The sequence below is a fragment of the Mirounga angustirostris genome, unplaced genomic scaffold, assembly GCF_029215605.1.
Source record: "Mirounga angustirostris isolate CCGP_5_RB_7025 unplaced genomic scaffold, mMirAng1.0.hap1 SCAF_3, whole genome shotgun sequence".
Classification (NCBI taxonomy): Eukaryota; Metazoa; Chordata; class Mammalia; order Carnivora; family Phocidae; genus Mirounga; species Mirounga angustirostris.
Window position 1 is genome coordinate 191,660,024 of NW_026991711.1, and position 27,571 is coordinate 191,687,594.

General features: G+C 45.8%; 2 long non-coding RNA genes across 3 annotated transcripts; both read right to left on the reverse strand.

The window, feature by feature from the left end:
• Window positions 1-9,665: 9,665 nt before the first annotated feature.
• LOC135363932 (uncharacterized) lies at window positions 9,666-11,256 on the reverse strand. The gene is made up of 3 exons (XR_010410360.1): window positions 11,175-11,256; window positions 10,935-11,065; window positions 9,666-10,734 (listed from the first exon to the last, which is right to left on the reverse strand). It is a non-coding gene; the product is annotated as an uncharacterized LOC135363932 (long non-coding RNA).
• An 8,507-nt stretch (window positions 11,257-19,763) lies between these two features.
• LOC123838270 (uncharacterized) lies at window positions 19,764-22,007 on the reverse strand. 2 transcript variants are annotated; one of them, XR_006789438.3, is made up of 3 exons: window positions 21,362-22,007; window positions 21,072-21,236; window positions 19,764-20,635 (listed from the first exon to the last, which is right to left on the reverse strand). It is a non-coding gene; the product is annotated as an uncharacterized LOC123838270 (long non-coding RNA). The 2 variants fall into 2 exon arrangements; XR_010410359.1 differs by having other exon boundaries at window positions 21,072-22,007.
• Between the last annotated feature and the right edge of the window lie 5,564 nt (window positions 22,008-27,571).

A 27,571-nucleotide genomic window follows, 5' to 3' on the forward strand; every position in this document is an offset into this window, starting at 1 on the left:
CCCAGGTTCTGATGAGGTATGAGACTCTCTAACTCCCTCACCCCATTGCATCCCCAAACCCCACCTTTAGGGCACAGCTGCAGCCAATAAAACTGCCTAGGTGCAGCATGAACTCAGTCCTTACCAGCAGGGTGCCAATGACTCAAGTCGCCATGCCTGGTTTCTGCTGTTTTGCTATCATCCTGTGGGACAAGGGACAAAGGGAGGGAGCACCTTTGTTATTCTTGCTTTTGCTGTCATTGTAAGGAACAAACTGTCTTAATCTAACAAGGTCTCCCTGTTTCTTTAGCAGGTGAATCTGTCAGCTTTACCTTGACAGTATGCTGAGTTAATGATGAGGTTACTGCTCCATTTAAGTGGTCACACTGGTGCCTATTATAATTGGGGTATAAGTCATTATTACTGACTCCTTGCTGCTCCAGATGATATATTTCTAAATCTCCTGAAAGGCCTCTCATTTCTCCAGCCACTTGGAACTTTAAAGGATGAGGTGGGATAGTTGCTGATAGAGAGCCCTGATATGCTCAGGGTTTTAAACTCAACTCAAGCATGCACAGAGAATATGAATTATTCTCCAGTAGACTTAAAAGAATTATTTATTTTTATGTGTCCACATGACAGACATAATTGAAATTCAGTCACAAATCTAATTATGTGAGTTCAACCAAGCTGGTTATGAGTTCAACCAATTCCAACCAAGCTGATGTGCAACATTGACAAGACTCCTATGTTAAGACAAAGGCAACTAATTTGGAAGAAGCCGAGCACTGCGACATGGGAGGGGGACATTAGGTCAACTTAGAATAATCTGAAAGCCTCGAGGCCACAGATCTCCTTCAGCTCCCTTGCCTGGAAGAATGAGACCTTCCTGGGTGTCTGAGGAGATACCCTTCCTTGCTTATGGAACACCACATGGGGCAGTTGTTGGGATGACTGTGCCCCTCTGGGCCCATCCCCACTACCTCGCATTGCCTCTGGTCCTGTAGCTCAGACCCATGGTGACCCAAGGTCTTCTGCAGAAGGTGATGGCATATACATGGAGAACACTGCCAGGATTGTATTGCCAGGAGCAAGAAGTACATGTAGATTTTAAGGGTACCAAACCAAGCAAGATGAAATGTAACTGGATGAGACTCAACTTGCTAATATGGGAACACTTTTACAAGATTCAGGGCTTCGTGTTCTAGCTCTCACAGCTGGAATGGCTTTGCTAGTTGGCGTTGTTCATTGAGTGAAACTTGGATTTATTGTTGACCTACATTCGACGAGGTCAGGATGTCAGAACTCCTGCAGCATAGTGTGGAGAAAGGAATCCAAATGCTTAGGGAGATGAGGATAAAGACATAGGCTTTATTATGTGGAACCCACTCACTTTCATCTTGACTTTGTCTTCAGGTGGTCCCAAAGGACACCAAACAAGGAATTGAGAAGCAGCCTCCTTGAAAACCTTTGCCCCAGCGTCCTCTGTGAGTGAGGATAAAACGGGAGATGTGAAACAGCCCCTCTGACCTGATTTCAGTAGGGGTGATGGAATCCCAGAGCGACTGAGGCTGGATAGCAGCGCCTAACCATCCACATCAAAGGGGGCTTCAGGGTCAGGGTGGTAATGTGCTTTATACTACAGGGAATTATGGTCATGGCTAATTTATCCAGTGCTTCCTATGGATGAAAGACACGAAAAGCCTACTAAAGTTTTACTTGATATATATAACTAGAAAAATTCTGAGTCCAGTGAGCAGGGACATGACTGAGTCACCCAGTAGGAAGCCCTGGCCTCTCACCCAGTTCTTCTTTTTCCTCCAGTTTTACTGAGAAATAATTGACACACATCACTGTTTAAGTTAAAGTGTACAGCATGATGGTTTAATTTACATATATCGTGAAATGATTGCCACAATAGGCTTCGTTAACTTTCATCATCTCCTATAGATAGAATACAAAAAGAAGAGAAAAATATCTTTATGATGAGAGCTCTTAGGATCTACTCTCTCAGCAACTTTCTGTCTACCACCCAGCAGCATTAGCTCTAGTTGTGAGGTTGCACAATATATCCCAGGTTCTTACTTACCTTATAACCAGAGCTCACCCAGTTCTAGTCCCAAAGCTCCCTAATTGAAGGGGAGGCTGGTGCCCTGTGTAAGGACCCTATGCCACGGCCACAAGCATACACTAAATTTTCTACCAAGCCTTCCTCACATGGCCTCATGTGCCATATAGTAAGGGTTCTAGAAATCTAATACCATACCCGAGGTCCTAGTCAGTGCAATTATAATGAAAAGAGAGAAAAGGCATCCCGCTGGAAAGGAAGACATAAAAATATTTTTGTTCACAGATGGCATGGTGGTCAATATAGAAAAGCTCAAAGAATTCTGATACTAGAAAAGGCTTATGGTGATACTATTTGGTGATAAAAAGAAATGAGCTCTTAAGCCATGAAAAAAAACATAAAGGAACCTTACATGCATGTTGGTAAGTAAAAGAAATTGGTCTGAAAAGCTACATATTTTGTGATTTCAATTATATGATGTTCTAGAAAAAGGCAAAACTGTAGGAACAGTAAAAAGATCGGTGGTTACCAGGGGAGAAGGGGAAGAAAGGGATCGTTAGGGCAGTAAAACTATTCTGTATAAAACTGCAGTGGTAGATTTATGGCATTATGCATTGGTAAAAATCCATAAACTTTCAGCATGGTGAATTTTTTGCAAATTTAAAAAATTAGTCATGTACAAATCTGCAGTAATAAAATAAATAAGTCCTGGGGATGTGATGTAGACTGTGGTGACTCTCGTTAATAATACTGTACTATATATTTGAAAATTGCTCAAAGAGTAGATTTTAAAAGTTCTCATTGTAAGAAAGAAATTGTAGCTATGTGCGGTGATGGATGTTAATGAAATTTGTTGGGGTGATCATGTCACAGTGTGTAGATGCATCATCAAATCATTATGCCGTACATCTAAAATGGATACAATGTTATGTCAATTATATCTCAATTAAAAAAACAAGAGTGGTAGAGAGGGACATTTTAACACCACTCAGGGCAGGATCCCCCCCCCAATTGTTATTGTTATTCATCAATGGAATAGTTTGCCTTACAAGGCGGGTATGAGCTTTATTATGAGAAATATCCAACATACTTTTACAATGTAGTCTCATTTTTCACAGAACTCGTTCTCAGAAAAACGTTATTTGAAAATAGCATCACATAATATGCCTAAAGTAAGACTGACCAGTGGCACTGTTATGGCTCTGCTGGGAATGGATGGGGCTGCCGACTTCAAAGGGCCGTGGGGCAAGTTTGGCAGGTGATGGGGCCACTCTGTGTCTTCATGGTGGTGGTGGGTATGTGGTCAGGTGTGTTTGTCAAAATGATCCCAACTGTCCACGAAAGTGGGTTTATCTTACTGTATATAAGTTATACTGGAATGTTTTTAAGTGAAGGAAATGTGCCTTGTGATTTCCAGCGCAACCACGTATGGGGCTGACTTCCTTCCATGCCTTCCGCACTTCACTCCTCAGAGGAAAGACCCACTCTGTGTCACTATCTGCAGGCAGCAAAGCTGTTCATAACCCCCTTCTGTGTCACTGTGGTTCGGTCCCGCCTGCTTCAGGGAAGATCCAGGCAAAACCTAGCTGGTGGAATGGCTCTCCCAACAGGGAATTTGAAGAGGAGTGGGGGCAACCAACAGCAGGTAGTACAGGACCCCGGGACCCATCACCCCTGCAGGCCAGAACCCAAGACAGTTCTGAGATGACTGTGTGACAGGAAATAGGATGCTTGGCGCAGGGATGTAGCCAAACCAGGGGGAGCCTTATGGGATGGGCACCCAATGTGTATATAGATATTCAGACCTCACTTGCGTCCGTTCTTCCGATTTCTTCACCTGGCTCACATTGGCCAAACCCCACCAGAAGGCAGAGAGCATGAGATGTAGACCATGAAGGTCAGCCCCTTCCTGATCACAGAACCTGGGTGAAGGATGGGGAGGCTATCCCACGCATACCTCATCTACCTCAGCACACAGCCAGCAAGAGGTTCTTGAGCTTCTAGAACTCTCTAGAACTTTCTCTCTCTCTCTTTCTCTCTCTCTCTCACACACACACAGGCACTCACACATACATATGCATACAACAGATATCTATCTTATCAGAACTTTTGAATTAGGAAAAGGTTAAAGAAAAAAGGCAGAAAAGCCAGTGTCAGCAGAATGGTTTTCTGCTGGAGTCTGGCAGCATAAAGACATCACTTTATTCCCTTCTTAGGAAAAAGGAAAAATGTTCTTATTCCCTGCAAAATGATATACAGCAGATGGGCTTTTTCTTCTTAAAGCCCAAGGACAGAGATAGGCAGCCTGCATGACCCGGTGACTCGGGGACGATTCCCTCTCAACTGAAGCAAACAGAAACCCTCTTCAGTTTGGACAAAAACCATCCAGCATCCTGAGGCAGTTTACTTTTCCTTCTTTCTACTCTGCAATGAGATGGAAGGGGAGGCAGAGGGCAATCAGGACATGAGAGGGACAAATGGGGTTCTTGTATGAGTGCTAGTGCTCCTCAGGTACTCCTGTCTGGAAAGAAGGTCGCCCTCGCAAGCCATCCTCAGCATGGTGCCCGGCATACAGTCAAAGCCTCGTTACTATTTGTTGAGTGATGATGGAAAATAGCAGGACTGTAAAAATTTATTTTAAATTGTATGATATGTCCTAAGGGTTGCCTTTGCTTAGCTGTGGCTCCTTTGATGGGTCCGGTCATTGGGGTTACCACGCTCATCTGCTTAAAATCCTTCTGTGGCTTCAGGAAAACTCCAGTCTCCCAGCAAAGTAACTCAGCTCCTGATAATCAGACCCCCGTCTGCCTCTGCCTTTTTTGCAAGTGCTTGCTCATTGGCTCCTGCCAGCCAGCTATTCCGGGTACCTGCTGCTCCATGACCCGGTGGCCACGGTGTGCTGGACGGCCACCTACCACAGGCCTCCAGCCTTGCACCTGATGCTCCCTCTGGCTGCATCCTGCCCCTCTTCTTCCCTGATCTTACTTATTCCTAGAGTCTGCTCAAGCCCACAGCCCCTGGGCATGTCCTCGGTACGGGTGGGTCCCTTGGCTCCCTCCACCCACCCACCAGGCTGAGCCTGGGGTGAGGAAATGACTGCTTCTGAGTCCTCTTAACACACAGGTGCTCAGGAAATGCTCCTGGAATGGCTGCGTTTCTAAAATGTGGCCTCCTCCAAGGAAAAAGTGACCTGGCATGAAGGGAAAAATCATGCATTATTTGATCAAAGGGTGGAGTCGTACATACTTACTAGTTTTAAAAAGGAAAAACACACACAAGCAAATGTAAGTCGAAGTTGCTAAGGCACTGAATTTCTATTTTCAAATTTCATATGGAGCCAAGTGTGAATTTCACCACCATTAAACACAAGGAAGTTTTACATCCCAAAGGCTGCTGATCATGCACGTTCACGATTAATAAATGTGTAATTACAACAACATGATGAAGGTAAGACAATGTGGATGAGTCAGCCGGGCGCAAGCTGTTTGTACTGAAATATAAGGACAGTCTTGGCAGGGCTGCACCTGTTTCCAGAAGCTGTTCTGTTATTTTCTGGCTTTGCTCTGTACAACTCATTCTGTCCTTGCCCCCCATAACCCTGCCTGCCCTTCCGCCTCCCACCCAGCCTGGCACAGACCCCCGCTCTGTGCTCCCAGCCCCGGAGACGGCTGATGGGTATGGCTCCCATCATCTCATTCCTTCCACCGGATTGGAAGCTCTGTGGGGCACAGCTCAGGGACCAGCCATGTGTGCTTTTCAAACAAATGAAGTATATGGAAAAATGATAACGAGAAAATGAATGAATTGGTTCTAGATCTTCCTTTTGCCACACAAGCCTCTGACATCCACCCCAAATTGCCCTTTGTCCTTATGCCATCCAGCTCTGGAGTCCTGAAATTCTCCCATAATCCGAAGTTTGGTGACAAGTATGGAGGCAAACGGCATATGCTCTGCAGTCAACGGCCCCACGTTTGACTCCTGGCCCCAAGGCTTCTTACCAAGTGTGTCATCTTGGCTAAGTACCTCCCCTTCCTCAAACTCAGTTGTCCCATCTGTAAAACTGAGATGTTAATAGGACTTACCTCATGAGGCCATGGTTCCCAAATCATGCACCAAGCCACCCCAGGGTACCCCAGCAAACTCACAAGGACACCGACGGATTCCAAGATTCACAGAGATGTCTATCAGATACGGCATGAGCCCATGATGAACTCTTGAGGGTCTAGTCCAACAGGTGTCTACCACAGAGCTACAACTCTTGTGTTGGTGAGACCTAACTACTGAAAACTGTTTGCTAGTTCTCTTGTTCTGGGGACACTGGGAAATTTTTCTGGGACACTGAGGATATTGTCCACTGGGATAGGTTAGGAATGCGTGTCCCAGGGTGGCTGTGAGAATCTGATGAGACAGTACGTAAGACACTCACTGTGCGCCCACAGATGCGGGCTGGGTTCATTATTGCCCCATTTAAAATCATTATTTCAATTCTGAGCAAACTAAAACTGAAGCAACAAAATTATGAATAACAATTCAAATTCCCTTATTTTCCCCAATTACAAATTGGGATGACAGAATTGTTTAAGGAAAAATATCTGCATGGGCACAGGCAGGCACTATCCTTAGGGGCATGAGACCCTCAACCACCACTAAAATCATCCCCGGGTGCAGACCGCTAGAAGAGACTGAATAGTCCTGGAGCTTGCCACACTGGAAATCCACACCCAACATTAGCTTAATTGAATCTCTGGAAACACACCATCTTGTAATTTGAATAACTCACAGATTGTTATTGACCAAGTGCCAAGAACTCTGCTTGTAAAGAACTAAATGTACTAGAAATAATTTATTCTGTTATCTTTATTTAATGTTTTTTAATGGGTGCCCTGCTTGTCTGTTGCCAAGGTACCCACATTACATTCATTACTGTTTTTAAACCACATGCCATGACTGGGTTGGTGATTAATAATATAGAAGCGTTATGTCTTTAAATGGGAGTTGCCATGCCATTTTTACAAAAAGATTCCCATGAATCCCTAAGACTAGAAACTAGCTCTTGGTTCTAAGACACAAACACCAAAACAAGACGTTTTGGCTTTTTTCTTCCAAAGAAATTTCAAACCAACTGCATTCTTGAATCTACCTTTTTTTTTCTTTTAATTGAAAGACTAAGCCATATATTAAGTTATCTTGGAGTCCCAAGATCGTCAGAGGCCCTGACAGTCCCAGACAGAAGGAACATTTACAGGATGCCAGTGAGTCACTTTGGTATTTTGGCTGTTGAGTCTGTTTTGTTAACTGTGCTGTGATGCCTTTTCCTTTCACATCAAAAACTACTCATTGCCTCAGGAGCCCCAGAGAGTAGGAGAAAAAAAAGCCTTATATTTAGTTTGAATCTAAATCGACCTTAAGTGGTTGGTCTGTGTTTCTAAGTGTTCGAACATTTAAAAACAGTAGATTCCTGTAGGATTAAATATCCTTGTGAGTAGCGTGCACACCAAGGATTTCAGAAAGCTTTTCCATCTAAAAATTCTCTACTACTTACATCCTTGTGAGTGAGGGAGGTAAGCCTGGTAACTCTTGGTCTAGAGAGGAGCCATATAATCACAAAGAGAATACTGAGGGTTCTAGCATCCTGCTTTCCCGAAGGTTAGTCCTGGAGCCAGCGCTGAAAGTGCTGCCTCTAAAAACCATTTGAAGTCATGCAAGCAACCCTGGAATTTGGATACATTTGCTCTGTGACCTGTCACTGGTGTGGTGGGATTTTGAGGGTGGGTCTCCTGTCCTCCTTTTCTCACTGCTGTGTCTTCAGCGTGTGGACAGTATCAGGCCCGTAGTGAACGCTCAGTAAGCAGTGGAGAAATCAATAGATGATGTTCCTCTGGTGGTATATGTTATAATTCAGGGTTTTAAGGCCATTCCTTCAGTCTCCTATGCATCGCTTCGTTAATATTTACAGCGCCATAAGGGAAGCTGGCAGCATCTCCATCTTACGAATGGTCAAGCTAAGGTTCAAGAAGGCAAGTAGATCACCCTAGATCACAGAGCTAACAAGCACAAAACACAGTCACAGAGCCCGCGACAGGGTAGATGATCGAGAAAGCTTTGTTGAAGTGAACGGAGCTCTCTGGCCAGGACCACACCTCTCCGGGTACACTGGTGTTTCCCACTCATTAGGTCCAGAGCTTGGAAGGGGGAGTATGGGGAGGGCTATCAGAGAGAGGGGCAGGCTCTCCCAGCATGACTGGGTGACTGGGAGACAGGAGACCAATCTCCCCAACCCCCTGTGGTATAACCTGTTTGGGTTTCTTTTGGAAAATGGCAGGATCTGGCCAAATTGTGAGGGTTCCCCAGGGACTGGACTCTCACCATCTCCTAAGGAGGCTGACTGCTTCCAAGATATCCACTTAGGGTCTAAGGAAAGAGGCACAACAAGGTCACCCCCTAAACGCTCCAAATCCCAAGCGAACTGAGCCTGGCCACATGGCCGCTGCAGAGATTCACCCGCCCACCCACCTGCCACCCTCCTCCTGCACAGCCCACGCTGGGCTCACACCTGCGCATCCGCTTCCTTCTTTCCCCACCCTGACCTGCCTGGAGCCTTCTGCCAATTTAGCTTCCAAAACCTTGACCACAGCCCCCCTTTTTTCCAGACCATCTTGGGACTTAAATCTGTGGAGTATTCTTTGAAAGCCTCTGTCCTCTTTATTCTCATGGCCACAGTGGGTGAACGGGGTGGTCCACATGTCGCAGAGCCATGCACACCCTCTGCAGGGGGTCTGCACCTTATTGCTGCCACCGTCTTTCCAGGGTGGGTTTCCTTACGAGGAATTTAGGAGAAAATTTCAGGTAAGGACATTCCTGAGCTTGAAGGATTCCCAAACCCCTGTCATTGCCAGCATGAAAGCAGCCCAAAGCAGGGGAGGCAGCTTCCCAAGATCGGCCAGTGAGTTAACCAGGGCGGAAATTCATATTTTCCTCCTTAAACACCACACCCTCTTCTTCCCAGAAAAATCCCAGACTCATTTGGAAGAACGTCAACACCGCAGAAATGCACATGGAGCTGCTGCTTTCTGACCTTCACCTGGGAAGATGTTGTCTCCTTCCATTATGGTCACTTCCAGTTCCACCCGCACCGCCCAGGAGCCTCGGCGGCAGACGTGGTGCCCACACGTGGTGCTTTCTGCTCCTGCCGCTCAGGTGCACGCGTGGAAGGGGCTTTAGCTGAAGGTACGGACAGGACCCGGGGGTGGTTCAGGCACATGAATCCAGAATCTCTGTATCTCCAACAAGAAACACAGCTACCTCTAAAAATAATAATTTTAAAACCCCGTGAGCCAGATAATATTTTATTTAGCAGATGGGGGGTGGTGAGTAGAGCCATCCTTACTGAGAGGAAAAACGGGTCCCAGAAATCCAAATCAGACAGTCATGCCTAGTCTGGCTGCCCTGGAGAGGGGATATCCTAACCTCGGCTGGTTCTGATTGCTTCTATGGAAGAGGCCTGATATCATGAGGAGAAATGACTTTCCAAATCTATATCCGGTACAGCTGTGAGAGCTTTGCTCTTAACTGCCATTCCACTAAGAAATTAAAAAGCAATTTTCCTTTGAAGTCCTGGGGATTTTTTTTTCTTCATTTGAGATTACAGTTTGAGATAAAAAAAAAAAAGAGAGCGAGAGAGACACAAAGAATTCACAAACATGCACGCATTAGATTTGGTAAAATTCCATTCTCCATGTTCCCATTTTAAATTTCACAAAGGCCCAGATGGTTTCCAGCTTGACCAAGCTGAGGCTGGCAAGCATTGGAGGGATTCAGCTCGCAGGTTTTTCTCAAATGGAGGCATTTTATGCATCAAGCTGATCAACACTGGAGAAAATGAAGCATGCGGACTGTCTTTAAATAATATTTTATGAAGCTGTTTTAGCAAGAGGGGTAGAACAAAGGACACACACAAATCAAATGGATAAACCCATGAAGAATATGTTCCAGCATGGATTTTTAAAATTTTCAAACTTGTATTTTTTCCTCCTCAAGAGTTTATAGTCTTGTCTCAATTACAGATCCATCAGGAGACAGAAACCACAGAGTAATTTAGACAGGGAAAGTTTACTATACAGAATTGAGTAAAATGGGGGGGTGGTTAGAGTTACATGGGATTGGCTAAGAAGAAATGAAAGACCTCCCAAGAGTGTGGCATAGCAGAGATGGAGCAGCAGCCACTCTCCTAGCCCCCTCCCCAGGACCGAGATAGAGCACTCCCGGAAGTCCCCCTCCCACTGCCAAGGGCTGAGGGGTTCAGCCCAGTGGGACACGTCACAGCCACATCTCACCAGGTGGCAGACAAGTTGCCATGGTGTCACATCAATAGAACTTGCTAGAAGTCAGCCCTCTAGAACTTGCTGGAAATGTGTTCTCAGGAGTGGTTCATGAGAAGGTGGTTCTTGAGAAGGTGGTTCATGAGAAGATGGTTCTTGAGAAGGTGGTTCATGAGAAGGTGGTTCTTGAGAAGGTGGTTCATGAGAAGGTGGTTCTTGAGAAGGTGGTTCTTAAGAAGATATGCTGGGGTGCTGGGTAAATACTGGCCACTGCAGGAGCCTGCCAGCAGGACACCCCAGGGCCAGGAGGGAAAATCCCCTCCTCTGGCAACGTCTCTCCAGCAGCCTCACTGACAAATATTGTGGCAGCTGGCAAGGGAGAAATATATAAAGGGACCATGAAGGGTCAATGTGGAGCTCAGAGGCCGTAAATCAATGGCTGACACAGTCCACCCCTTTTGTACACATACTCTCCTACACAATTCCAACAACCCTATAACAACAAAACATCTCTATACTTCTTCCTACCAAAATACAGCCATGTGTCTTAGAGGTGAGAAAGTCCTTACCTTTTCCCCAAGATGAGGAGACATAGCACTTCACCAGCTGCATGGGTTGTTGGCTGGATTAATCATTCTTTACATTCATTCACTGTCTCACTGGAGCTTCTTGCATAGATTTCGAAATTAATTTCCAACAACTTATACATAAAAGAAACATGGGGAAGAGAGTGCAGAACAGTTAGCATACAGAAAAATTATGTACATATAAGCAAATAAAAATATGCCAAGTGTACGCAAAGTGCCTACAATCCTTATTTCTGTAATTTGTCATGAAGTCATGATGGTGTCTATGGCTTCTTTCTTCCACTGTTTCATGTTTCCCTTGTCCTCAGCCAGAACCTGGGTACTCTGTGTTCTCTATATAGTGGAGGAGCCCACGCCTTCATTCCCAAAGGATCTGAGTTCTTTGTCATCCTGCTTTTTGGGGGGGCAGGGAGTGCATTTCTTTAGTTTTCCATTAAACTCTACTATTAGTTAGTTCTTCCATAGAAGTGCTAAGAGGCACTCAGAGAATGCCCTGGGTCCCTGCCCCATGGTCCTCTGTGCCCCCAATGTTTAGCAGCAACCCCATATCCTCTCAGTCATCAGAGGCAATAACGCAGCCAATAGACTTCCTTGATTTTTTGCCTGTGGGTCCAGTGGTGCCAGGCCCTCACAGTGGCCATATGGAAGTGGACATCTCCTCCAGTTTAGTGAAGTAATTGTAATGTCGCTTGATGGAACCATTCTCACCTGGGAATCTAAGACCTCCAAGCCAGCAGGAACCCAAGTGCCAGGATGGCAACGTGATCTTGGACCATGCATTTTGGCTATAAGGTCTCTGATTCAAAGTGTGTGGTGCATCCCGTAAGAAAGAGCCCTGCCTTTAAACAATATGTTATGGAGCTCTTTTAGGATTGCAAGCAGAACAAGATGCCCAGGAACTGAATATAAACCAGCCAAGAATGATTCCAATTCATAATGTTGTTTACTCACTGTTGATTTATTTTCAAACATGCCCCCCCGCCGCCCCGAGCACTACTGCCTATAAAAGGAAAAGATGAAAGAAACTCTGTGCCAGGCTACATTTATTATCCTTTTCTATCATCATAATCCCACCTGGCAGGTAAGTGTTAACATCCATAGTTTGCAGAAATCCTAAAGGCTTTGAAATTAACTTACTATTTCTGCAAGCATAATTTATGTTACAACCTGAAAAAAAAAATAAGCAAAGGAAAAATGAGGTCAAATTTTAGTATGCAGTTTAACAACTCCAGACTTCGGGAAGCATTTTTTTTTTTATGATTCATGCAAGTGCTCCTGACAACCATGTCTCTGAGCTGTCTTCCACGGGAGTGGTTTTTCTGGCAAGGATTAGGGTAAAACATATGTGGGCCAGTCTCCCACAGCCACCATGGACCCTTTAGACATCTGATCTCCAAAGCCTGATAATTCCCCCAGAGAAAAGTGTTTTTCATTCTATTTTCTCCAAGAGGTGAAGGAGGAGGAAGTCATGAGGGGGGAAGAGAGGAAGAAGGAAGGCATGTTTGCTCTGTCAGACACATCTGCTCACAGGCCTCTGAGACTCTGCTCTCAGAGGACACTGGATCACTTCCTAAGAACCGTGGGGCTGTAGAGTCCTAGCTTTGGGCCCGCTGGAGACCAGAGCCCACATGAGTCTGCTGGTCGCTTGCTTGCTTGGTGCTCCCACTCCACACCCAGCTGTCCGCACCGTACTTTCCATGGACGTGGTATAGAGTTCAGCATGGCTGGCTCTTCCAGGAGGACTTGAAATAAAATGACTAAAAGTGAACATAAGGTTAAGTTGGGGACCAAGAGAAATGGCTTACAGGTTAACACGTTTAAAAAAATGTATGGTTTGGGGTGCTGTAGAATTTGAAAGCAAGAAAAAAGGAAAACCACCAATAGTTTGTTCCAAAACCATGTTTGGGGAGACACAGCAGCAGAGGGACAGAGGATAGAACAGATGCAAACCCAACCTGTTAGCGGAGCCCACCTTGCTGATAAGCGCCCTCCCCGTTCTGTCCCACAGTGATAAACGGAGCCCTTAATCTTTCACACAATGACCAAATGGGGCACCTGCTCCTACTCTGGGCAAGGATCCTTTGAAGCTGAGGCCAGCTGGAGGAGGCAGGGAGAATTCGGGATTTACTTATTGCCCATTGAGTGAACACGGATATATACCACGTGAGGACAGGAAGAGCAGAGGCAGGGGGCACCTTGTGGCTGCAGACCACAGCCATTCAACCGCCTGGGCGCAATCTCCCTCCAACCCTGGAAGGGTGAGTAGTTCTGGTGGGAGAGTGGAACAGGAGGAGCTGAGGAACTCTTCCCTGGCCAACAGATTCGATGCCCACTTGCACACACCTGTGTTTCTAAGATGGAAGGTGACAGAGCAACTCATTTTAGAGGTTATTATTGTGAAATAAAGGATTAAAGAGAGTTCTTCTTAAATTCCTCCATTACATATGCTTACGAGATTCACTGAACATAGTTTATAACAGTGAAAAATGGAGAAGACTCAACATGTTTAAATGAATTATCATCTCTAGAGTAGAATATTGGACAGAAATTTGAAACCATAGTTTAAAAGCATAACATTTACACCTGGTACCCAAATCTTGGTTTTTAATATACCTTTCAGTAAAAGGAACCAGTGTTCCTTGGAGAAATGAGAGATTCTAGGACTGGGGCAGGAAGTACACAAAATGAGCCTAGATCATCTTGTAGTGACAGGAAATAAAGAAATGCCCAAAAAATAAAAAAGGGGAAAACAGGGCACCTGGGTGGCTCAGTTGGTTAAGCGACTGCCTTCGGCTCAGGTCATGATCCTGGAGTCCCTGGATCGAGTCCCACATCGGGCTCCCTGCTCAGCGGGGAGTCTGCTTCTCCCTCTGACCCTCCCCTGTCTCATGCACTCTCTCTATCAAATAAATAAATAAAATCTTTTAAAAAAGGGGGGGGACAAATAAATGAGCAAGAGTCGCTTCCTTCCAAAGAGGGCAGTATGCCAAGGGTGGGGGGTGGGAAAGAGTAACTTTGCAGTTACTGACACACACGACCTCGGCCATGTGATCAAGGTCAACTTCAACAATAATCAGTCATGTTCAGGGTGCACACCCTTGATGTGATATGATGAGACCACACTGTTCTCCTGTCTGCTTCTTCTCAAAAACACAGAACAAATCAAGTTAAACCCAGTCAAATCAAGAGAAGAACATCAGACAAACTCCAAACAAGGGACATCCTACAAAGTACTTGATCAATACTCCTCAAAACTGACAAGGCCCTCAAAAAGAATCAAAAGAAAACAGACGAAGTCTGAGAAGCTGTCATAGCTAGGAGGAGCCTAGGGAGACCCGAGGAGCCCATGTCCTGTGGGAACCTGACAGGGAAAAGGGGCTTTAGGGAAAGACAGAGGAGATCTGAATAAAGTGTGGACCTCCGTTAATACCTGGGTAGTAATATTAGCTCATCAGCTGTAACAAGTGTCCCAGACCAATGGAAGAGGCCGACCTGAGGAGGAATAGGGCACAAGGTACACAGGACCTCCTGTGCTGTCGCCGTGAACTGATCTCCTTAAAGTCTGTATGTTGGAGCCCTAACCTGTATCACTGTATCTGTAGGAGGTAATAATTAAAGTTAAATGAGGTCACAGAGCTGGGGCCCAAATCCAAAAGGACTGTGGACTTAGAAGAAGAGGGTAAACTCCTGCTCTCTCTCCCTGCTACACAAGGACACAGCAAGATGGTGGCCATCTAAAAGCTAGAGAAAGAACTCTCACTGGATCCAATCGTGGCACCTTGATCTCAGGCTACAGCCTCCAAAATCGTGAGAAAATCAATGTTTGTCCTTTAAGACCCCTGGTCTGTGGTGTTTGTTATGGTAGCCTGAACTGACTTATACAACTATCTTCACAACTTCTCTATAAATTTAAGACTGTTCTAAAAATTGAAGTTTATCTTTTAAAAAATATAAACTAATCAACACTATTTTTTTATCTGACAGGGGTCCAAGGATGGTCATAACTCTTGTCTTTCCAATTAGCTGTTTGCCAAACCTTTACTCCTAGTGTCAGAAAATCAGTGCTTGCCCTTATGAGCCCCACCCCCAAACTGACCAAGATTCTGGAGGTCAGCTCCGTCCTAGCCCTGCTTCCAAATCCCAGGTGGAAAGAGCTGGAGAGTCTGTGAGTATCTGGAATGCACTCACTGTCCTAGGTTTTGCTGGTGGATGTTGGCAGGCATCACTCAGTGATGCTTTTGCTGGTCGGGATGTTCTTGCCCATCCATATCCCTTCCCAGGCCCCTGGGGGTATGCTCACTTGGGCCCTAGGTTTAAACGTGGGTCACACTCATTCCTTCCGCCATGGTTTCCCAAGGCACCACACCAGCCCAGAGCAGCATAGTGGGCTCCTGAGTACACAGCCTGTCTGCTCAGGACCAACGCCCCCCGACCCCACTCCTCCAGGAACCTTCGTACCAGCAGCCATAACCCCCAGTGTCAGGGGCCAGACGGGAACATAAATAAATAACGGGACCTGAGAAGAAGGAAGGCCAACTGCGGAAGAACAAATTGAAACTTTAATGTTACTGAATGACCTCCCAGTAAGGACTTTATTCTAAAGTCGAAATTGACAAAATCCAAAGGAAAGAGAGGAACATTCTTTGATCCGATTGTTTATTGGAAATGTATTCCTTTCTTGATTTGGAATAAAAATCTTGAATTTCTTTTGTACTGAAGTGTCGATAACAGTCTTGTGTTTAGCATTGCTTCTGAGCATGGGAGTAACCTATGGAGGGTGGTTTTTCTACCAGTATAATGACAGAATTCTGGTACTCCAAAGTTATCCTTTGGGATCTTAGGTTTGGTTAGGTTTTCTATGATTCTCTGTGCTAAATGGGATGGCAATTCAATAACTTGTATTAACAGCGCTTACTCCCACGGCCATATAAATGAGAGCAAGGCAAAACGAGGAATGGCAGGTAATATTCATAAAGCTTGACAACAGAAAATCTTCTTTTAAATATCAGCTTTCAGGGGCGCCTGGGTGGCTCAGTTGGTTAAGCGACTGCCTTCGGCTCAGGTCATGATCCTGGAGTCCCGGGATCGAGTCCCGCATCGGGCTCCCTGCTGGGCGGGGAGTCTGCTTCTCCCTCTGACCCTCCTCCCTCTCATGCTCTCTGTCTCTCATTCTCTCTCTCTCAAATAAATAAATAAAATCTTTAAAATAAATAAATAAATATCAGCTTTCAGCTCTGCAATGTGAGGGCTGTCATTCAGGCTGAGCCAGGAAAATGGGCCATATCATGCTGAGTTTCCCCAAAGACAATTTTGGACATGAGCTGAATCATGAACTAATATACCAACTTGGCAGACAAAGAAAAAAAAAAAAAAAACCCAAGCCTGAGAGAGATTGTTGAATTTATGAGAAAGCTGTCTTGATTCCAAGTTTGTTACTGAGGAGGGATTTTTCCGTGTAAGACCTTTACCTTTTCCGTTTAAAACACCTTTTTTTGGTACCACACCCAGCCTAGAGCACCTGACCTTTTCCCACAGCACATCCAAGTGCATGGGCCCCGGGGGAGCTGCGAGCAGGCTCAGCAAAGGAGAATGGGAGTTTTGCAGAGTCAGCTCTTCATTCCCGACACGTCCTGCTTCAGCACAGTGCATCCTGCAGAGCGACGCGACGGACAACCCACGTCCCGTGCTGGAGATGCGCTGCCACTTTGGAGTGAACATCTTGGATTGGACAACAGGCCTAGCGTTTAAAGCAACTGTCGAAGGAACCTAGCTTGTGGTCTCATGTTATTTTGACTAGTCTATGTCAGGCCTGATGACTTCACGGACTATTTCAGAGTAAGTCACTTCTCAGATATCTGGGCTTTCTCGCAAAACAGGGACAAAAGTCTGGTCCTCCCAAAGACTCTCTCAGACACCTGGAGCATTATTTCTCCCTGGACTCTCATCACTTACAGGGAGATAATGCTGCCTATGATTAACTGGTTTTACTTTTCCTTAGAACTTGGCCTGTAAGTTCTTGGCTATGACAGCTATAGGCTGAAGAGCAGTAAGTCTAGTTAGACGTACATTTTTTTTTTTTTAAGATTTTATTTATTTATTTCAGAGAAAGAGAATGAGAGAGAGCACATGAGAGGGGGGAGGGGCAGAGGGAGAAGCAGACTCCCCGCCGGGCAGGGAGCCCGATGTGGGACTCGATCCCGGGACTCCAGGATCATGACCTGAGCCGAAGGCAGTCGCTCAACCAACTGAGCCACCCAGGCGCCCTAGACGTACATTTTTAAAGACCCTTCTCCATCAGAGCGTATCATTCTCTATGGCTCACAAGCGACGAGCTGTCATGTCTCGTCAATTTTGTCACTTAATTCATAGATGCATTCCTCAGCCACATCAGTTACTGAATTAAAATTAAAAAGGCCTATGGGAGGGTGCCTGGGTGGCTCAGTCAGTTAAGCGTCTGCCTTCAGCTCAGGTCGTGATCCCGGGGTCCTGGGATCGAGCCCCACATCGGGCTCCCTACTCGGCGGGAAGCCTGCTTCTCCCTCTCCCACTCCCCCCGTTGGGTTCCCTCTCCAGCTGTGTCTCTCTCTGTCAAATAAATAAAATTTTTAAAAAGAAAAAAAAGGCCTATGGGAATGTTTCCTTTTTATAATTTACTAAATTTTCCACCATGCCTCTCTTCCTTATATTGCTCATAGATCTTATTACTATGTATATTTATGTTTCATAATAATGTCTTAGTTTGAATTCATTTGGAACCGACGTGCTTTGTTTGCAAAGTAACCATATAGCATTTTTTTTCCACCTTTGCACATCCATTGGTTTGCTCTAATTTTTCCTCTTGGAAACTACAGTCTTCTTGTTTTTATTTTTGCATTTTCAATAGGGCACAGGAAGGATATAAGAAATACCTCATTCCCCCTTTTACTACAAGAGAAGCGGCATATGAATGACAATCAGTGACAGCTGAGCACTTTGGGAAGCGGTAGAGCATGGTGGGGACTGTGGCAAAAGAACACCCATGTCCCACTAACCAAACCCTTGGGGATGTGCTGGAACCTTGGCTCAGTGTAGGACTTTGCGAGTTTTTAAAGAGAAACATGACATCAAGATTTTTGTGATTTTTAAACCTTGGCAACTAATTTAATGATAAACCAAACCAACAAAACTCCCCATCATGCAGACCAAGTCTAGGCAGAATAAATACAACTTAGAGCAAGATGGGACCTGAAGGCCCCTGTTTGAGACCCTTTCCTGGAAGAATAAGGCCTGGGGTCAAGCAAAGGCTCGGGTCCCTGGAGCGGGGTGGCGCTCCCCTGCGGGACCCGCCCAGCCGTCAGCGCATCCTCTGAGCAGACTTTCACACCAGCCTTTTGCAGCTACTGGTTTTGGCGTCCACACCACAGAGCTGACTCACAGGGCAGAGGATCCACCAACTAACTCCCTGGGGCCTGGCACATGCAGAGCCAGGCCCCACTCGCCCACAAAAGCAGCGCCGCTGTGTCCAGCGTCCAGGGTCTATAGGGCCCCGGGGAACCTGAGAACTTTGTGGTCTGCGCCTCGTCTTTGTCCATGAGACTGGACTTGAGAAAAGTAGGCAGTTTGCCCAAAGCCACACAGCTTGTCAGAGGTGCAGTGAGAGTCGAATCTCTGCGAGAGTTGGCACGGGTCCCCGAATCGGCCTCCGCCTCCCGCCCTGCACCCCAGAAGATGTACGTGCAGGGTTGCAGGGACCAGACAGCATGTCTTCAGCACCTCTCTGTTCACACGGGCTCCGTGATTTGGGGGCGAATTCTTTTCCCATATAAACAGAAAAGAGAGAAATGCGGTCCTTGGAACTGACAAGTAAAGGACACTACCAGGAAAACTGTTTGCCAAAAAAGGTGCCACATTCACGCTAGACCTACAGATCAGGTCCTTGCTTCTGTATCTGCCTTAAAATAAATTAAATTAAATGGATTAAAATACAAGCATAAATCACTAAGGAAGAATTCGTTGACTTATAATATCCGAGGGTAGCAAAGACTTCTCTAAGCAAAACCTGAAGCAAAAACCATCAAGGGAATAATCTGCTACATCAAGTAAAAACGCTTTGCATATCTAGAAACACCATAATCAAGTTTAAAGACAAATAACAAGTGGGAAGAAATTGTCCAAAGTACACAGCAAAGGTTTGATACTCTTAATGTTTTGAAACATTCACAAATCACTAAGATAAGGATAAATATAAAGAAAAGGATAAATATAAAGAAAAGGGGAAATATTTAAGGAATTACAAAGAAGAAATTCAAGGGGCCAATAAATGTATTAAGAAGTGTTTGAACTTAATTTACCAAAGACTGAATTTAGAATAATTAAGATTAGAATTTCCGAACTACTAGGTGAAACATGAAAAGAAGATTCATGAACCCCCTGGTGGGCAGAGATGTAGAGGAGAAGTATCTCTGTTGCTGGGAGAGAGTAACAAGGTTTCAGTCTGTAGAAAATCTGATCACATGCCCGGTGGCCTCTCTGAAGGCTTCCGGGAAATTATGGGAAGGGGCAGTCATCACACAGATGTAGTTCTTACTCACCTCCCTGTTATAATAATGAGAAGCTGGAATGCCCCCCAAAGTAAATATATAACTGCAGAGCCAAGCAATGAAAGTGCATGCAACCATGATATGAGTCATGTTGCAGTGTGCTTCCCACACATCCTTACATGGACACACGCTAGAAGACTTTATACCACATATGGATGCTGGCTGTGGTTGGGTGATAGGCTATAAGCAGTTTAATGAAATGCTATCTGAAGAAAAGCACACAATTTATAAATTACTGTAATAGAATGATCATATTTTAATTTTGTTCAGAAGTATAAACTCTTACAGTTTTGTTTAAACACAGAATGAAGAGTAGTCATAATATTAATATCCAGGGTATCATCTTAAGAGAAGAAAAATGAAGAATCATATAAATGGCTACACTTTTCCAAGAACACAGAATGCAGAATAAAAGGAGGGATATCACGATGACACCTGGAGTTGAGGATCAGCCGTGGACTCTGGGCCAGAGTTTATTTTCTCTTTATGCTCTCTTCTGTTCTTCCAGAGTTCCTCAGAGAATATTTACTATTTGTATAAGAAAAACATTGTTAAAAATAGTCTTTGCCTCCACTGCTTTATAAACAGAGTGACTAGCTTGGGCAGGGACAGACAACATTTGCATAATTACGGCAAACAAATTATGCTGTTCTCAGATTTGCAGATTTTATTTCCATCAATTAAATTGTTTTTCAGCTGATAGATCAGAAATCCTGTTTTTCTTTGATGCTCAGTCGTTGCACTTCCTCTGCAATAAACAATTAACAACTTTCTCTGGAAAGACGTTCAGCTACGTAAGTGCAGTGAGAATTTTACATAATTATCCTCATTCATAAATGCAGAGAGTCTTTCTTATTTTTCTGCCGACTGACAGAAACACCAAGTCCCTTTATCCTGGAGCAAAGAAGGTGAAAACGGTTCTATTTCTGTCCCAAGTGACCTCACACCGTTTCTTTGGTAAAGGGTCTGTTGCCATGGGAATGGCTTTTCCACGGAACCCTCAGGCTGCCCAAGTGCAGCGTCATTCCTCCACTGGGTCGGTGCTCGGGTTGGAAGCCATTAGGGCTGGGTGGTGGCGTGTTTGGATCAACTACAGAGGATCGGCTGCCAAAGAAAATAACTCAGAAGCTGTCACACCGGGCAAGGCGTTTGCCTCTTCTAGAAGTTTCCAGACCTCAGCTCTTATATATCAAAGACAGTTCTTGAAATAGCTTCAACTCTGTCCCGGCCATCCAGCTTTGGCCCGACAGCCTGTTGCGTGTGCAGGGAGCACACGGGTCTTGCACACTACGCAGTTGGCTCCCAGAAGCTCCTGCAGCCGAGCCTGGGGGATGCTGTGGACGCCCCAGACTCTTGGGCGCGCCTCCCCACCCCTCTCCCCACGCTCCTCAGCCCCTCTGGGACCACGTCACCCCCGGCACCCTCACAGGCAGGCCTGCCTCCCTTTCCGGGCACGGTCTCTATCCCCTCCCTGTCCGTTGCACTTGGCACACTGTGTCTCCCTCCCCCAGCACATTGTAGGGGAGAGTCCACAACTCACCAAGACCCCTTGTTTGCATGGGCTCCTCAAGAAGCAAAGAGCTCAGATTCTGGGTCCGCAGGGCAGGGTCCACGGAGCCCAGCTCAGGCCTCAGTCTCTCCCTGGCCATGGAATCCTGGGGAAGTCCCACCACTTCTCTGGATAAGGGGACACTGAGCACAGAATCTGCACCCATTGAAAGGAACAAAGATGCTGTCATTCACTGAGCACCTACTCACAGACATTTCACAGACTCCTTCTTCGTTCTTGCAAAAATCCTCTGAAATGTGCACCATCAGCATATTACTCACACGATGAGGCTCAGAGAAGTTGGGCAACATGTCCACGCTTCCGACGACGACAACCAGTGGTGTCCCATGTAGTCAGCTCCAAAACCGCACTCTTCCCTGCTTCTCCCTGCCCCTCAGGTCAAACAATAAAGCCAGCTGCCTGGACTGAACAGCTGCCCCAAGCAGCGGGATATAAATACATAAAAAAACACCAATTGGTTGGGCACAATTACTGTGTGATGAGGTGCTTTGAACTGTAGCGTTTATCCACATGGCTAATAAATATCACATCTAGGGGCGCCTGGGTGGCTCAGTCGGTTAAGCGACTGCCTTCGGCTCAGGTCATGATCCTGGAGTCCCGGGATCGAGTCCCGCATCGGGCTCCCTGCTCAGCGGGGAGTCTGCCTCTCTCTCTGACCCTCCCCCATCTCATGCTCTCTCTCTATCACTATCTCTCTCAATAAATAAATAAAAAATCTTAAAAAATAAATAAGTAAATAAATAAATATCACATCTATGTAGAAAGAATCCTAGTTAATGCATCTGCAAATGCAGCCACTGAGGAAACATGGCGTGGGATTATGTTTGAAAGGATTCAGTAAATATTAGTATTTCTTTCTTAAGAGCAGAGGCGAAGGGGGCTCCTAAGTTCCCAGTGGCTTGTGCATCACCCTTTTGTTTGTAAAAGCCTGGTTGCAAAACTCTAAATTACAGTTTGAATTCTTTTTCCATACTGGGCAGTTGGCTTCCAAGTGGGGGAAGGACTTAGCCTCCTGATGTCGACTGGAAGACTCCCCGGAGGCCACCGTGTGCTGTCTGGGGAGAGCAGAGAGCACGCTCGGCCCTCTACTCGGGCTCTGACAGGCCTGGGCTTGTGACCCCCGCTTCGCCCATGTCTGGGAGGAGATGGAGAGGATATGGAAGGCTCCGTGGGAGCAACAGGCTCAGAAAGGAGTGTTCCTTTTTCCTTCAGATCTTACTGCCTGCCAGAGCCAGGGAGACTCCTTTTATCCCTCGCAATGTGCTGGGGGAGCGCTGAGCTCACCTCAGAGGCCTGGTGACAGACTTGCCGTGATTTGGTGAGCTCCAACACAGATTGTGTGGATTTGGGCAAAATGGGACATCTGTTGGACAGGGACCTTTCTCTCACCCTGTCATCTTCCTTGGCCCCGTGTTCTAGCCCACCTGCCGCCCGCACCTCCCAACTCCATCCCCCTTTTTAAAAACACAGGTCATAAAGATAAACAGCAGACTAAATTAAAACAAAAACTATAGGGAAAAGAAAAACAATAAAATGAGGGGATCCAGGACTGAAGTCAGCACCCGAGATGCAGCCTATGAGGGTCCTTACACCTGCCGGAGGAGAGATTCGATGTGGTTCTGGGCTTTCCGGGAGCAGGAGGGGAGACTTGATCAGGCGCATGAGTCCGAAGGTCCCTGAGGAGGCAGGCGAGGGACAAGTCATTTTCGCAGAAGTGTGATGACACCTGGCTTTCCTCCTGCAATTGACCCCGGGCTGTCTGTCAATCCTCTGCCTGTCTATCATCTATCCATCTGCCTATTATCTTCTATCATCTACCTAGATCTCTTGTTACCTATTCACCACGCTTCCCACTTTCACAGAGAATGTTCAGTTCTGCTCAGTATACAGAAACTCCTCTATTTACATCCTTTCACCTTGGGAACTCTAACATCCCCAGCAGAGCTGTGACCTGAGCAGAAACACCAGCTCCACCCGCACCCGCAATGGGAATGACAGTGACCTGTATCGTGAGGCTCGGGACCGGAATACAGCAGGACTTGGGGAACTGCTCCGGTTTCGAAGACGGGACTCTGCACATTTGCTTTCCTAAGTCACAGTGCAGAATGGGATGACTTAAAAATTGTTCAGGACTTACCTGGCTGTTTCTGGGAGCTGGAATGTTGACCTCCACAGGGTGATTGGGGCATGGTTATAAACCCTTATACTTAAATTAAGCTGGATGCATGGAATAAATGCCTATTTTTTTTCAGGAACTTATAGTGGAACATGAAAATTCTATAGGTTAAATAGATATCTGAAAATGTACACCTTTGACTCACCCTTCATTCCCTGCAACTATTCAGTACAATAAAAAATAGGAAAACTGTCACGTTGTTGCTCTGTATTTAGGGAAACAGTAGCTTGCTACCCGTATTATTTTAATAACTGATTGGTGCTATGCATCTCACCCTCATCAGCCCTGACACTGAATGGAATCTAGAATCTCTTCTCCATGCATTTTTAGTATGAAGTAGAAGATAATTGTTGTTAGAGGTGAGGTTGGGATACTAATACAAATTTGACAAATTCATCATCTCTGTTGAAACGGATTCACTGCCCCCCCCACCCCGCCAGCTTATTTACTGAACTAAATTACAAAGCTTAGCCTTTGATTTTTGATTCCTTCACTTTGTTCTCAGCTCCTGCTTGACCACCAGGAGCGAGACGAGCTGATGGATAGGAGATGGATCTTTCGGCGCTGCATCGCACCTGCTGGCGGGGCCCCCGGTTGTAGCCACGTTGACTGTGGTCTCCACAGGAAGCTGCTGCTCCCTGCTGCCCAGCAGTGCGGCGCCTGGTGACCGCGCAAACGCTGGCCAGGACTGATTTTGTCCCCTGCCCTCAAGAGCACAAGTTAAAGGAACAGAAATTGCTGTTGCACCATCTTTGACTATAACCTGGTGACGTTGCTTTCCGGTTGCTTTGCAGTGTATTTAAATACCGAAGGGACCTTTCCTCGTTGCATATACTGCGTTTGTAATCTGTCTCTGCATACAGGGTCCTGCTCCCTCTGCTAGGGCATTTTTTACTTTGGAGCGGGAGACCCCTCTCATTTCACCTCTTACTGCCTCTCAGCTCTGAAGGCTGGCTCCAGCTCCTCCGTCACTCCTCCCAAGACCCCCTGAACCACAGCAACACTGTGCATGCTGCACCCACGTGTGGGGCTGAGAGGCACGATGGGGACAGTGAGACCGGGCCAGGGACACAGACTCGGGCTGGGTCAGGCAGAAGAAAAACCAGGAGGAGTCACGGCAGTGGAAGGAAGAAACGTTTCAATGAGGTCAAGGGTATTTAAAGCCTGGGACGCCTGCGTGGCTCAGTCGGCTAAGCGTCTGCCTTCGGCTCAGGTCATGATCTCAGGCTCCTGGGATTCAGCCCCGCATCGGGCTCCCTGCTTGGCGGGGAGTCTACTTCTCCCTCTGCCCCTCCCCCTGGTCCTGCTCTGGCTCTCAGTTTCTCTCTCTCAAATAAATAAATAGAATCTATTAAAAAAAAGAGGTATCAAAACCCACCAGCAGTTTAGGTAGGATGACAACAGTCATATCCGTGGAATTTGGCAACATGGTAGGCATTGATTATCTGCAGAAACGCCACTTCAGTGCATAGAGAAGGCTGGTTAGAGCGGTTCTGAATAGAAGGTGAAGCTTCACCATAACCTAGAGCTGAGAAGTGACGGGTAGCCGGAGAAGTTCACGGAATTAAGGGAAATTGTTGCTGTGCCTTTTGTTTTGTTGGTTTGTTGTAGGACAGGAGATATTAGAGTTAACATTGCCAAATGGAATGATGGAGAAGAATCTAGTGAGACCAGAGAGAGAGAGACCCGTCAGTTGGAGAGTTTTGAAGGAAGAGAGGAGAGGATTCAGAACCCAGGTGGAAGGTCTGCACCTTTTGGGAGCAGGGGGCTCCTGCTGGAGGAAAGGGAAGAGATGACAAGAGGTCACAGGTCTGTGGGTGGTGGGGTAGCTCACAGCACGGAGGCCAGGGCGTCATGGGCCAGCCCCTCTAGGATGGCCTCTTCCTTCAGACACCAGCTTTAGATGCACGGAGCTGGCTGTGCCCACACTCATCGTTTTGAGCCAAAAGCTTCATCACATGCTGAAGAAAAAACAAGTGGTTCTTGTCCCTGACATTTCTCTGGTCATCACTCACTGGTGGTTCCCAAGGAAGGTCTTTTCCGCATGCTGGTCGGCACTGACATTGCAGCTCATGACGGGGTAGGACCCCACCACCACAGGACTGGAGACAGTTGGAGCGTGAACGGCTTTTCGCCTCCACTCTGATCCTCTCATTTCAGGGGAGGAAACAGGAAGATCGAGTCCAGACTAATTGGATGGAATTTCAAAGGGATGATATAAATTTCTGCACCTGGGTTAAAAAAAAAAAATTTCTGTGCATGTTTGGAATTAGAGCAAACTTGACAACTATTGTATATGTGGGGGCTAATCTAGTTGGGAAGATCCAGTAAATGAAAATTCCAGAAGCCACCCCCACACCTTGTGTCATAGGACATCCTCCCAAAGAACTACCCAGAAGGGAAATATCTTCAGAAGCACCCAGTCCAAACCATGAGAATCATCCACATCTGTATCTTTCAGGAATTCCTGTGGTCACCCACACCAGTGGTTTGAGATGAAAAATTGGCCACAATAAGCCAGTTGACCTGTAGTCTCTGGATGAGGTCACTCATGCCCTAGTTGGGAGGAACTCCCTCTGGACAATCCACATCCTGTGCACTTGAATTTACTGAGATTTCCTTATTTTAGCAACATAATCTAGGTCACTCTTTCAATAACTAGTCCTCTTAATTTGATTTTGAAGTCAGTAGAACAGGGCTCTACCACACAGGACATATTCAAACCTACGCTCCTACTCAACTGTAAAGTAAGTCCAATACTTTGTATTGTCAACCTCACCAGATAATCAGGAGGCACAGAGGAAATACTGCTGAGAATATTTGCAAACACGCAAGTTCTCCAAAAGGTATAGTTAGCCCTTTCTGACTGTCTGTATCACACCTCAATTAACTAGAATAACTTGGGGCTAGGTTTCTGGTTAATTGAATTGGAGGGTTAATCAAATAATCTTTTTGTTTCAACCTATGTTAGTTAAAAAGTTCCTAAATGGTTTGTCCACTTCCAATCTTTAGACAGCCTCTAGGGGGCAACTCACAACCCCCTTTGACTGAGGGGAGGGACACAGGAGTGCAAGGTCAGGCATGAATGGTCTGGGCTGAACAAGAGGGATAATGGCCCCATTAATAAACCTGTTAGTTTCTGATCCATTTCCCCGCGGAGACAGGCCCCACGGAGACAGCTGGCATGTCCGTCTGTCCACAGCGGGACCCTGAGGGCAAACACAATGTCTTACCTTCAGCAGGTGTTCAATTAATACTTGTTACATGAAGAAGTTTCTGATATTAATCTTGTTTTTACTTCTTTTTCTTCCAAAATAGAGAACAATTCATAATATTGATATTCTAATTGGCTGAAATAATTGAGGGTCTTACCATCTTCAGAAAATCATAATTATTTTCAAATGGAAAATCAGAATATTCCAAGAATGACCATTGATTGCTCTGTCTACATGAAATCGGCACAAAAAGTAAATTAAGAACTTTTTTAAAGCAACAGTTCCTAACGTCTGACTTCACAGAGGCAAAGCCCAGAGGCTGTTGCTGGCTTGGTCCAGGACTCTGGGTGTTGTGGGAAAAAGTAGGCAGAGAGATGGACGTCAAAGTTCGGCCAGATGAGACCTGGGTCGGGTTAATGATGAAGAGCAGAAAAGTCCGGGACAAAGAGAGGTTTCTAGGCAAGCAAATGCTAGAGGCCTGAAGAAAATTGTCCACCTCTTCTATTATCGTACAGTCAAAATCAGAATGAAATTACTATACATTTGAAACAACTCAAAGCAAACAACACAAGTTTTGCCCTACGTTGCCATGTAATAGGGGTCCTGCCTTGGCTTCGGAGTTAAATTTCCTTTTACTAATGAAGGTTCAATGTAAAATGTAACGTTGTTTCACTTCCAAAATGATCTGACTTGTTGAGACCATGAGCAATGTTGGAAATCATGAGGCTTTTGGCTGAATCTTTGGCACATTCCCCAAGGGAGTGGAAGGAATAGAACTGGAGGTCCCTGTGACCACAGCTCAAGCAGAAACTCCATGTCTTGATGGAAGGCTTTCTCAAAGACAGGCTGGTTTGGGGGTGATCCCAAGAAATTCATCTGCAAGTCCTTTGACCTCAATTTGGAAATCACTCCTGTCTCATCTCAAAGACAAAGGAGCCCACACACAGGGTACTGGATTATAGGATTTAACAATCCAACCGCCATGTAAATGCCATGAAGCTTACTAGATCTGCAGTTTTCAGTTATGTGTCCATGGATAATAATGTATTAACTTGTGGAGCAGTGCATATTTTGTGAGA